The following is a 13,823-nucleotide window of genomic DNA, read 5'->3' on the forward strand; positions in this document are numbered from 1 at the left end:
CAGTATTGCTGCCTGGAAAATCCCATGGACAGAGGAGCCTATGTGGCTACAGTCCATGGGATCCAAGAGTCAGACACAACTTAGGACTAAACCACCTGTATGTACTCACTGGTAATAAAATCCTGATCATCTAAAACAATCTAAAAATAATGCTAAAGATACAATATATATGACTTATGACTTATTCTGTGTCCATTCAATGTTGGGACACACTTGAATTCAAGGCCTACCTTCAAAAACTCTACCATACACAGTGATCTGTTCATCACTCAGGTGTATTTAAAATATGGAACCACTTTATAGAAAATTCAGGCTGCATGAGTATCACTTTTGAAAGAGCTCTTAGGAACTTTAGAGTGAGGGGAAGAGAAAGAATTAGTTGAATGGCATCCATTTCTCATAGATAAAACAACTGATTTTTTTTTAATGGGGAAAAAAGTATAAAAGCAGCATAAGCAGTATTTGTTTTTCATTCAAGTTAGAAAAATACAGTCTGATCAAGTTCAGCCTTGATAAGGAAGATATTTTCCAATATATGGCAGGTTGAAAGGCAGTTTTCTATTTTTTATAATGATACAAAGAAAATAAATGACTTGTATCATGTGAATAGTATACATTAGACCTATATAGTCGGAATAAGAGAATACATTATGGTTTTTTATTAATAAAAAAGAATCAGATAGACTCAGATTCCAAGTGCAGCTCATCCAACCACTAAGTTCTTCATCTATAAAACATGGCCATGATGTCTACCACATACTGTTATGGGGATTAAATGAGATGTTAAATGCAGAGTATCTGGAATAGAAGAACATTCAAGGAAGGTTTGGTCTTAAAGATCAGGGTTCTGGGAATGTAATGATTATGGAGATACATGAAAAAGACTGTTTTTTAAATATACAGGTATATGTTTAGCTTCCAAAAGCATTCCCTGTGGGAAAAACTGGGGGCTATTGAACAAGTCACATCTAAGTTTCTTGTATTTCCTTCTGTTCTCATTTCTGACATTGCTGCCATTGTGATCACTAATTTGGCAAGGTTGCTACAAATGATGACCTTCCTATTCCCACCATCTGTTTTCCTCACCCAAATAAATAGTCTATTGTCTATTCTGATCTTTTCCCATTAGTATGATTTGTTATGTATCTGTTAATGCTGTAAACTGGGATTTAAATAAACTTCCCATTCACTCTTAAAACAGTGGTATACATTCTGTCCCTATAAAACATATCAGGTATACATTCATTTCCTACAGAAGAAATTTAAATCTTGCTAGTATGAAACCACAGGGTTACTTTATGTCTAGCAAAATGGATTTGAAAACTACTTTGTAGCAATTTCTCTGTCAATCCAGTGGTTAAGATTCCAAGCTCCCAATGCAGAGGCTATGGGTTTGATCCTGGTCTGGGAACTAAGATCCAACTAAGATTCCTCATGCCACTTGGCAGGGCCAAAAAAAAACAAACCACTTTGTCAGTGCCCATTAATGCTAGAGCCACTTGCTGTGTTAAAAACCATCAGGGAATTTATCCCATTTTATTACCAAAAAGGAACCTACATGCATATATATGAACATATTAGTGTGTGTGTGTAAATACATATACATGTGAATGTAAATACCCATTTGTGCAAAAATAAATATATACTATAGATAGAAGGAAGGGAGAGAGGAAAGGAGGAAAGGAGGAAGAAAAAAGAAGGACCTAGAAGGATTAATATTAATCCTTAGCGTTGCAAGTGGGACTAAGCATGGGCTATAGAGATAGAAACTTCCCATTTTATCCACTTATGTCATTTTAAATATCTTTATAGCAAGCTCACATTGCTTTATTGGTCTTCCCAGGCAGTGCTAGTGATAAAGAACCTGCCTACCAATGCAGGAGACATAAGAGACTCAGATTTGATCCCTGGGCCTGGGTCAGGAAGATCCCCTGGAGTAGGACATGGCAACCCACTCCAGAATTTTTGCCTGGAGAATCCAATGGACAGAGGAGCCTGGCAGGCTACAGTCCACTGAATTGCAAAGAGTCGGACACGACTGAAGTGACTAGGCATGCATGCATGCATTGCTTTATTGGATTTTTAATTATTTTTAAAAATCTGATTACTTCAGGGCTCAAGAAAGGACATTTTAAGACATCTCATTTAATTATTTTAGGTCACTAAGCACTGCTAAGTGCAATTTTAAAATACACTAAGGTTTTACTTTGAGAGGAGAAAAAGATATTCAGATGAGCCTTTGATCACTGTATGATTTTTTTTAATTTTATATTAGGGTATAGCCAATTAACAAACTGTGATAGTTTCAGATAAATGGCAAAGGGACTCAGTCATACATATACATGTATTCATTCTCCCCCCAAACCTCCTCCCATCCAGGCTGACACATAACATGGAGTAGAGTTCCATGTGCTATACAATAGGTCCTTGTTGGTTATCCATTTTAAATATAGCAGTGATCACTGTACGATTTTAACTAGGACTTTTAAGAAGTGATATGAATTACTAACATGTACTTTGACCCCCTAAGCATGTACAAGCACTGTGTGCAACCTAAGAGGAAAATGGAGCTAAAATCATTTCCTCAAGGTCTATATCATCTAGAAGAGGCGCTCATGTAAACCACCAAGAGGAGAAGGGCAGTAGCCCAACTTAAGACAATGATCAGCAATGCTCATGGAACCCTTCACGAACACCTAGCTCACTTTAGGGAGTAGATTAAGCACTGGGAGATTCAGGTTAAACACATAACCAATAAAAACAGAAGGAGAAGGGAACGTTAACCATCTCAAGCTCTTTCTGTTACCGAAAAGGCTCAAGCTGGGAGACCTCCAACTTCCTCCCATTCTAGTCACCCACCTGTTTCAGTTCATCACCATTCCACACTGGTGGAGGCCCTAAGGATGCTGGAAGTTTCTGGAGGGAATAGGACAGGTGGGTGTGATTGACACGTACATCACGTGAGTCCTTCCCACTCATCCCATCTCCTCCCCTCCAGTGTCTGTTCAAACTGCTCTCACTATCCACATCCAACTCTGAACAGTACCATACACTTCAACCAACCTTCACTTTCTGGTAATGACCTAGACCAACACAGCCCAAAAGAAATACAGTGCAAGACAGGTGAACCACATACGTAATTTTATGTTTTCCAAGAGCTGCATTTAAAAAAGTAAAGAGAAATTGATGAAATTACTTTTAACAATGTATTTTGTTTAAATCAAATATATCCAAAATATTAATTCAAAATACAGACATACCTCATTTAATTGTACTTTTACTGCACTTCACAGACAATTGTGTTTTTTACAAACTGTAGATTTGTGGCAATCCTGAGTGCACCAAGACTATAGATACTGTTTTCCCAACAGCATCTGCTCACTTTCTGTGTCACATTTTGGTAATTCTCACAATATTTCAAGATTTTTCATTATTGTTATATTTGTTATGGTTATCTGTGACCAGCGCTCTTTGATTTAATATAAAGATAACTCACAGAAGGCTCAGATGATGTCAGCATTTTTTAGCAATCAAGTATTTTTAAATTAAGGCATATACATTTTTTAGACATAATGCTATTGTACACTTATTAGACTACATGATAAACCTAAGTTTTATAGGCCCTGGGAAACCAAAAAATTCATGTGACTTGTTTTATTTTGATACTTGCTTTATTGCAGTGGTCTGGAACCCAACTCGCACAATCACCAAGGTATGCCTGCATAATCAACATAAAATCATTAATAAGCTGTATTTGTCCTTGTCATGTGCAGCAATATGGATGAGCCTAGACAGTAATCTGCTTTGTGAAATAAGTTAGAGAAAGGCAGATATTGTATGTTTACACTTACATGAGAATTTTAAAAATAAAACAAATCAGTATAACAAAACAGAAAGAGACTCACAGATACAGAGAACAAGCTAACGGTTATCAGTGGGGAGAGGGAAGGAAGGAGGGACCAGATAGGGATATGGGGGTCAAGAGGCACAAACTACTATGTATTAAAAATAAATTACAAGGATATATTGTATAACACAAGGAACATAACCAATATTTCATAATAACTTAAAATGGAGTCTAATCTACAAAAATATTGAATCACTATGTTGTATACCTAAAACTAATATAATACTATAAATCAACAATACTTTAACAAAAATAACTAATAGACTATTTTAAAATCTTCTTTTCCTATAAATGTTTTAAATCTGGTGTAAATTTTACATTTACAATACATCACAATTCAGACTAACACACAATTGTAATATATCACAATTCAAGTAATCAGTAGCCACATGTGGCCTGTGGCTAGTGGCTATTGAACAGCACAAACCTAGACTCTCACGCCAATGAAAATCGTCCCCAACCTTTACAATGATGATTATTGCTGGATAAAGGGATCATGGGTGGTGTTTTAAAAATAACTTTGGCTTACCTGTATCTTTTATTGTCCTCCAACAAACACAGATTGCATGTGTTTATGTATTTTTAAAACTTGTGACTGTACGTATCTTTAACATATAGGGAGAATTTCAATGAATGAATCTTCACATTCATGCTCTAACGCAAGTTATTGTTTTAATGGCACGTGTGGCCTCGGGCTTCTCAGGTGGTGCAGTGGTCAACAATTTGCCTGCCAACACAGGAGAGTGGGGTTTGATCCCTAGGGGTCAGGAAGATCCCCTGGAGAAGGAAATGGCAACCCGCTCCAGTATTCTTGCTTGGGAAACCCCATGGACAGATGAGCCTGGTGGGCAACTATCCATGAACTCACAAAGAGACACGACTGAGTGGCTGAGCAGGCGCACACATGTGGCGTTAGCACTTGTCTCAATTCATACTTAGTTCCTATGTTTCACCACTATAAATTATTCTCCCAGTTGCATGCAGCCCACCCACCTTCTCCTTCTGCAGAGCACTGGGTTGAAGTTACAGTATGCCCAGAAGAAATATTTCCCATACTCTCAACACCTCTGCAAAAATACCATGCACAATTTCTAGTTCTGCTTTAGTAGAACTAGGGTCACTGGTATATGACTCTGAGAACTCAAATTCAAATTAGAGAAAAAGCTGCTGTCTTCAGTGCTGCTTCAAACTTATTTTAAAATAGGTTTGTTATTTACTAATTATTTAAAGTTGGATATATTCAGAAGCTATTATATGCCCCACTTTGGCTTCTTAACAAAAAAAAAGAAGCAACATAAACAATTGATTTTTTAATCAAAGAATGCACTTCTCACCTCAAAGATTTTGACATAATATAAAAACCATAAAATTATGGTTTTGGTGTTTAAATACAGAAACAGTCTAGTCCTTGGAAAATGGGAACATGAGGTGGACACAACTTAAGAAGTTAAATGGACTTAAGTTAGGACACTAAGGTGTGAGCAGTTACTTTAAATACCTATAGATTTTTAAATTTATGTTTGGTTTCATGAAGTGTTTGCCATTCTAACAATGATACGTTTGCCCTTTTCTCCTAGGCTTTGGAAGGTGGCATGTGGAATCCTAAAATGGGGAGTTCTGACACCTGGATTTCAGTTCTCACTGCCAGCTGCCAACCAGCTATATGACCTTGGGAGCAGTCCATTCACCCTGCTGGGTTCAGCCTCACCGGCTATGAAGAGAAGGTTGACAGCACAGCCCTTTCTCAGGCTGCTTCCAGCTTGCCATTCCTGACCTTTGCACTAATCTCTCTCTATCCCATTATCCCAGAAACACTTGCCTTCTCATGCATCTCCTGCTTGCAAAAGGAGAAGATGGCTGGCAGCACAGGAGTGAAATGGGAAAGAAAGGCTGTTTTATTTAAAATCTCAAATGAGTCACTTTTCAAGAATGTATCATTCTCTGGTGCCTGAGTGCTTGGTCATGATGTCAAATCATCACTTCCAATAAAACTTGCTCTAAGAACCTGGTATTTGTTCCATGTACTGTTCTTAGATGATGTTTACACTAGACATTCATCTCTTTTAAGAGCCACTTGTAGGTACAAAACAACACAGAAGTTATCAAACAGCTATCAGCAGCCAGATAAAAATCACAGTTTTAATCAGGTCTTTGCACCAGCTTTTGATAAATAAGGAAAATTACAGCTTCCCACATTTCCCACATAACCTCCCCAAAACCTTGCAGCACTGTAAAATCTAGCCTGCTCCAAGAATCACGTCCTACCCTTTAGGGCTGGCTGTAGCCATACCCAGGAGAGCTCTCGTTCCGGTAGACCCTCTCCCCACCCCCACCAAAGCTTAAGTCAGGGGGCAGCTGATGTTAACTGTGGTCTGTGCTGATTCCGCCAGGCCTGATTTTTCATGCTGCCATTTTGAATTAATAGAGGTTTCCTCTGCAACGGATGCATCTTCTAATCAGGCCTGGAACACAGTAGGCACCGGGACACACACTCACACACATACACCACCGGGGAGCTAGACATAAGCATAATTCAAGACACTTGCAAGCGAGAATTAAACAGCAAATCCGGAAAGACAGTATTAGTTAACAGAGCCCTACCAAGACAGTGTGGAGCCACAGCAAATGACTGTTTCCTTACATGCGTCTGAGTTTAATGGGCAAATTTAACCCCTAAATCTTAGTTCTCGTCAATTTCTCTAAAGTTCAAGCGTCCCTCCCGCTTTGCGTCCCTCCCACTCGTTTCAGACCTCAGGAGAAATGTCGCCCAATAATCCGCGATCCGACAGACCAGCGAACGGAGGGCGCAAAGGCAAGCTGAAGTGGATAAGCATCTCAGAAATACGAGTGCCTTTGATCACTAAGTGCCCCAGAGCCACCGCGTTAACTTGCCCACACATCCCCCGTCCCCAAGAACCTCGCTGGGTGTGGCTTGAGGGTGGGGTGGGGTGTTGTGACAAGTCCTTCGGCCCGGATAGACTCCAGCAATAGCTGACACGTTTGCCCTTAGCGGGATGGTAGTCCTCTGGTCACGATTCGGCGACCACAGACCGGTGTAAGCGGGGCAGAGCCGGGCCCAGGGCAGCGGGGCAGAGCCGGGCCCAGGGCAGCGGGCCGGCCCGGCAGCCATGTTCGCGCGAACCCGCCGGTACGGCAGGTGCGTTACCTACCGAGAAGGTGCCAGGCTCGCTCGGCCACCAGTGATGCGCCAGTGCGAGCCGGAATCCCCCGGAGCGAGGGGGTGGCGAGGGCGGGGGTGGCACGGGGTACACACCCCAGCGGGCCAGCAACTGGGATAGCAGGCAACGGAAACACAGGAAAAGCGGCCTGGGCGAGCGAGAAGAGTTAAAAAGAAGTTGCGGGGGCGGGGGTGAGGGGCGGTGGAGGAGGATGTGGGGGAGGATGAGGTTGGGGTGTGGAGGGCAGGGGCAGGTTCCAACCAGGCTGCAGTGCTCGCGCCCTGGGGTGGGGCATCCCTCTCCTGCGCCCTCGCAATCTGCAGCCCAAATCACCTTCCCCCACCCCCAACCCCGGACTGAGGCCCCCCTGTCTAGTGATCCCCTAGAGACCCCCAGCCAGCATCCGCGGGATTCTGCCCCAGGTAGCGCCACCCGCGGGTCTGGAGAGGCAGCCGGAGGCGACCAGAGGCACAGGGGGGACAGGGATGGCGGATCAGGGTGAAACCCGCCGGGGGAAGCGGCTGCAGACGCCCTGCGCTCCCGGGGGTGCCCTGCACGGCTCACCTGGGGGGCGGCGGGCTCCGGGCTCTGGGCTCTGCTCTGCGGTGCCGATGCGCGGCCGGCGAGCGTGCGCGTGCTGCGGCTGCGGCGATTACAGTGGCGACGTCGGGGGCTGCAGCTGCAGCGTCGCAGGCGGCCGTCGGGCGCTTCCCCCTCCCCAGACTCCCAAAGCTCCGGGCCACCGCCCCCAGCTAACAGCTGGCCGGGCTCACGTGACCGCGGGGCCCACCCTCCCTGCCGCCGCCGCCGCCGCCGCCTTCTTCCTCACACCCTGGCCCCCGGCCGGGCCGCGCCGCACCCACGCTAGGCCTGATTCCGGAGAGCGCCTGGGAGCAGAAGGGACGGCTCAGAGGGCGAGTCTCACCGAGGAAAGTGGCTTTCCCTATGCTCGATCTTTACTTCTTGATCACAGCCGGGCTTGCGTCTCTCTCCCTCTCAAGCGAGACCTCGGGCTTTAAGGAGTCAGACCCCACTTTCTCTGGCGCCTCTCCGGGATTCCTCCGTTTCGGTTGCTACGTGCGGGCCTCTGTGCCTAAGCGAGATTTCTCCGCGGAGAAACGTGTCCAATACTTTGTCGACTCATATGTCCAAGCCGACTCCCTCCCTGGGTTTAAAGGTACGGTTCTGCGCCATGTTGATAAGCCAGACCGTGTCCCATACTTAAAGACAGTGAAGCCCAAAGAGGTTAAGCAACTCGTCCAAGGTCACGTAGCAGGTAGCGAAGCCAAGATCCCAAACCTAGGTTAATAAATCTATAGACAGGTACCGAGTGTGTTGATGCTGGCGTCAAGGTCATTGGTCAGGACATGACGATCCATCCATCTGTTACTAGAACAGACTCTACCTTTTATAAACTAATAAGAAAAGACTATGTTATGGCTGATTCATGTTGATGTATGGCAGAAACCAACACAATATTGTAAAGCAATTATCCTTCAATTAAAAATAAATAAAATTTTAAAAATTCATTGAAAGAAAAGATCATCTCAAAAGATATGAAGAGATGGTTCACAGAAAAACAAACCGCAATACCCCTCAGGCACATGAAAAAATATTCAAGCTCCCTTAACTGTAAAGCAAATACAGATATAAAGTAGCGTTTTCCACGTGTCAGAGTAGCAAAAATCAAAGTTTTATAACTTCCATAGAGGATAACTTGGCAATGCCTCCCCAAATTACAAATATGTACATAGTCTTTGACCTAAAGATTCCATTTCCGAAATTTATCCTACAGGTGTACCAACACAAGTGTGAAATAATACGAGTACAAGATTATCCATTGCTACATCCTTTATGCTAGCAAAGATTGCCAAGACTATGCCCATCAATAGAGAACTCTTCAAATATATAACTGCATATGCACAATGGAATGCTATCCAGCTATTTAAAAAATGAATACTGATCTATGTACTGATATGAAAGATTTCCAATCTATAGTAAGGGTGGGGTAGCCATGTGAAGAACACTGTGTAAATGTGTTACCAGTTGTGGGGGGAAATATGCCTGTACTCATTTGAAAACACACAGGCTATCTTTGGAAGGATACCTAAGAAACTGTAATAGTAGATGTTACCGGGGAGAACTGGGTTACTGAATGCAGGAGAGGGAAGAAGACTTTTTTTTTTTTTTTTTTTAACATCTTTGAATGTTAAGCCTGTGGTTGTGGTTTGCCAGGAGTGAAAGAATAGTGGGAGAGGGCTGGGGTAATCAAGGCAGATACTGCAGAATAGAGCAGTGGTCATAGAATCCTGGAGCACAAAGGGACCTGATTATGCATTTAATCCAACCATGGAAACTGTCTTTTTAACTTTTATCTTTATAATATAGTAGATTTTGTTTTTGTTTAGATAGAGTATAATTGGATCTTCATTCAGTCAGATGACTTCCCTGGTGCTTCAGATGGTAAAGCATCCATGTTCCATCCCTGGGTCAGGAAATTCCCTGGAGAAAGAAATGGCAACCACTCCAGTACTCTTGCCTAGAAAATCCCATGGACTGGTGTCCATCAGGTCGAAAAGAGTCGGACACGACTGAGCGACTTCACTTTCACTTTCAATCAGACACTCTTTGCCTTTTAATTGGAGCTCTTAGATCAGAGGCTCTTAAACCTGGGAACATTTGGCAATGTCTGGAGACATTTTTGTTGTCAGGATGGCAGAAGTGAAGGAGGTCTCTACTGGCACCTAGCACATAGAGGCCAAGGATGCTATTAAATATCCCAAAATACAAAATACAGGTCTCCACAACTAAGAACTGTGTTGTGCTGTGCTAAGTCTTTTCAGTCATGTTGGACTCTTTGGGACCCCATGGACTGTAGCCTGCCAGGCTCCCCTCTCCGTGGGATTCTCTTGGCAAGAATACTGGAGTGGGTTGCCATTTCCTCCTCCAGGGGATCTTCCCCACCCAGGGATCAAACTTGAATCTCTTATGTCTCCTGCTTTGGCAGGTGGGTTCTTCACCACTAGCACCACCTGGGAAGCCCCAGCTAAGAATTTTCCAGCCCTAAATATTGGTAGCATCAGGGTTGAGAAACTCAGGTGTGCTGCTGCTGCTACTGCTAAGTGGCTTCAGTCGTGTCCGACTCTGGCTACCCCATAGACTGCAGCATACCAGGCTTCCCCGTCCCTGGGATTCTCCAGGCAAGAACACTGGAGTGGGTTGCCATTGACCATTTCTATTTAATGTAATTATCAATATGATAGGTTTTCAATGCAACATCTTGCTGCTGCTGCTGCTGCATCGCTTCAGTCGTGTCTGATTCTGTGCAACCCCATAGACGGCAGCCCACCAGGTTCCCCCATCACTGGGATTCTCCAGGCAAGAACACTGGAGTGGGTTGCCATTTCCTTCTCCAATGCATGAAAGTGAAAAGTGAAAGTGAAGTCACTCAGTCATGTCAGACTCTTAACGATTCTGTGGACTGAAGCCTGCCAGGCTCCTCCGTCCACGGAATTTTCCAGGCAAAAGAGTACTGGAGTAGGGTGCCATTGCCTTCTCCGAACATCTTGCTACTTCTATTTATTCTGTTCTTTTTTGTTTGCTTTTTGCTCTTTCCTTTGAAGAATTGTTTTCATATTCCATTTTACAACCATTATTGTAAATAATGAGAAAAACAAAGTTCAGTTCAGTTGCTCAGTCATGTCTGATTCTTTGTGATCCCATGGACTGACAGGGGAGCCTGGTGTGCTGAAGTCCATGGGGTTGAAAAAAAAAATTATTAGCCATACTGGTTATTTTTTTTTAATTTTCCTAGAATTTACAATATGCATCTTAAACTTATCACTGTCTACCTTCAACTAGTACAATTTCAGACATAATGCAGAACACTTTCAACCGTATACCCATCATCCACCCCATTTTTCCTGCTACCGCTGTCATTTGTTTAAATGCAGTTTATATGATAATGAGCTCTTTCAAGTTTTGTCTGAAAATGTCATCACTTTACTTTCATTTTTGAAACTTTTTTTGGGAAACATAATTTTTGGTTGAGAGCTTCGTGTTTTTCAGCACTTTAAAGGTACCATTCTATTGTCATAAATAGTCTATTGTCAAACAAGACTTGCAAAGTTTCTGAAGGAAAGTCTGTTTGATTGTATTTCTCCCTCTGTACATAATATGTCCTTTTTTTCTCCTATGGTGGATTTTAAGAGTTTTTTCTTTGACACAGGTTTTGAGCAATATGGTTATAATGTACCTTGGTCTGTTTTTTTGTTTGTTTGTTTTTCCTATGTTTATCCCATTGGGGCTTACTGAGCTTCTTGGATCTATACATTTATAGTTTTCATCAATTAGGAAACATTTTGGCTGTTATATCTTTAAATATTTTACCCATTGTACCCTGTCCTTCCCAAATTCAGAGACCCCAATTATAATTTATTAGACCCCTTGATATTGTCCCACAGATCACTGAGAATCTGTTCTTTCCCTCTCCCTACTACACTTTATACTCTCTTCATTTTGAATAATTTCTGTTGATACTTCTTCAAGTTTTCTTATCTTTTCTTCTGTAGTCTCTAATCTACTAATGGTTAATACTGTCATGAAAGTTTATTTTTCTCTTTGTTTTTATTTTTTCAAAGGGGCTTTTATACTTCTCCTGGTCTGAGGAATCCCTTAATCCCTCTTCATCCCCACAGTACACATCTCAGGTCTACAGACCTCACTTGGCCTGGTTGAGATCTGGACCTGACCATCTCTCACAGCTTCAGCAACCAGGCAGAGTGAAGCAAAGTCGCACAGTAAAAGGAATTAAATGCCACCTGTCAATTGAAGTTTTATGTAAGATACTTTATTCTTTATCTCTCTTAAATTCTACTCTTCTTTTTAGACTATCCATTTCTCATACACATTTTCCTTTAAATATCAGATCATATATATTGTAATAGCTGTTTTAAAGTCCTCATATGCTAATTCCATCATTTCTATTTTTAGTCTTTTATTGGTTGTTTTATCTCCTGCTTCTTTGTCTCTTTTGTAATTTTTCATTGGATGTCAGTCTTTGTGAATTTTAGGTCATCGAGTGATGGATTTTTTCTTATATTTCTTTAAAGGTTGTTGGACTTAGTTCTTAACAATCATTTTCACACGAGACATGTTTATAAACTGTTTAGAACCTTCCTAGGGTGGCTTTGGGCTTCCTGGGTGGCTCAGTGGTAAAGAATCCACTTGCCAGTGGCAACCCACTCCAGTATTCTTGCCTGGAAAATTCCATGGAGAGAAGAGCCTGGTGGGCTGCAGTCCATGGGGTTACAGAGTCAAACACAACTGAGCATGCGCACAGGGTAGCTTTAACTCTGTGACTCCTTTGGTTTTTACGAAGGTATGATTCACCTATTGGCTCTGATGAATGTTCCATGTGATCAGTCAGGTGATTCTGGCTGGTAGGAATTTGGACAATTCTCAGTTTTGTGCGAGCTTTGGGAATTTTTTGTTGCATAGCTATGCAACAGTTGTTCTTTCCTCAGGAGTTATTCTTTGCCCTCCCTTGTGGTGACTTACCATATGCATGCACAGATTGGTCTTCTCTCAGTGACTCAAGAAAAATTTTATGCAAATTTCTGGGCTTTTTTCTGTTTAGTTTTCTCTTCTCCAGAGCTCTGCCGACAAATTCTAGCTGCTTTGACCTCCTTCAACTCTGATCTCTGTTTCTTCAATCCTACAAGACAAGTGGGCTCTGTTTTGTTTTCCTTCTTTTTTATCATGTATGGTTCATGAATTGCCTCCAAACAGAAGAAAATTGGGGTAACTGCAGGTTTTATCTTATTTGTTTCCTTTCTCTTGAGAATCCCAGTCCTGTTCTTCTAGTTGCTCATGGGTTGTCCAATGTCTGACAAAATTTGTTTTATATATTTTGTCCAGTTTTCTAGTTGTTCACAATAGGATAGCAAGTCCCATAGCAATTCTTCCTTTGTGGACAGATGTGGAAGGCAAGGAACACTAGTCTTAATGCCCCTAAGGAACCAAATATCCAGATACAACTAGACTCACCCACACTGCAGGAAGATTCTTCACCAGCTGAGCCACCAGGGAAGCCCTAAGAACTGTAAATGCATAGTTTATACTTACAGAACTTCTTCAACATACTGATATCACAAGGAACATTTATTGGACACTTGTACCAGGAATGCACTATTGCTGCAAAGATGAAAAAGGTATATCATTCCCACCTTTCAAGAAATTAGAGGCAAGCAGGGAAATAATAATTAAGTATAGAGGTCATATATGTATATATTGTATGTTGCTGTCAGGGTAATATAAGAGTTATGCATAGATAAATACATTAATTTAGCATGTTGAGAAATATAAACAAATTTAAAAGATAATCATAAATGAGGATTAACCAAACCCAGACCACCTAAAAAAATACACTGATGCTAGGACTTGCCTGGTGGTCCAGTGGCTAAGACTCTGAGCTCCAAATGCAGGGGGCTCAGGTTCGATCCCTGGTCAGGAACCTACATGCCACAACTAAAACCCAGCACAGCTGAATAAATAAATATAAGACTATTTTTTTAAAAATTGATGATGATTTTGCCTTTTCTTCAACCAGTGTTACTGGTTGTCTAAAGACCCCTATGCAATGATTTTGAGGAGCTGAAGTGCATGTGTAATTGAGAAATGCATTTAACACATTGCATGTAGAGGTATTTTCCACTTAGTACTTCTTTTAGTGTAAT

General features: G+C 42.0%; 1 protein-coding gene across 3 annotated transcripts in view; it reads right to left on the bottom strand.

The window, feature by feature from the left end:
- Positions 1 to 8,243, bottom strand: part of SCRN1 (secernin 1) — a 66,266-nt gene extending 58,023 nt beyond the window's left edge. The window contains exon 1 of one of the 3 annotated variants that reach the window (XM_027539429.1): positions 8,012 to 8,243. The gene's annotated coding sequence lies outside the window, so the exon portion shown is untranslated. Of the gene's footprint in view, positions 1 to 7,077; positions 7,235 to 7,650; positions 7,853 to 8,011 lie in introns of those variants that run through there. The other 2 variants (XM_027539427.1, XM_027539428.1) reach the window with 2 other exon arrangements.
- Between the last annotated feature and the right edge of the window lie 5,580 nt (positions 8,244 to 13,823).

This window comes from Bos indicus x Bos taurus, chromosome 4, assembly GCF_003369695.1.
Source record: "Bos indicus x Bos taurus breed Angus x Brahman F1 hybrid chromosome 4, Bos_hybrid_MaternalHap_v2.0, whole genome shotgun sequence".
NCBI lineage: Eukaryota > Metazoa > Chordata > Mammalia > Artiodactyla > Bovidae > Bos > Bos indicus x Bos taurus.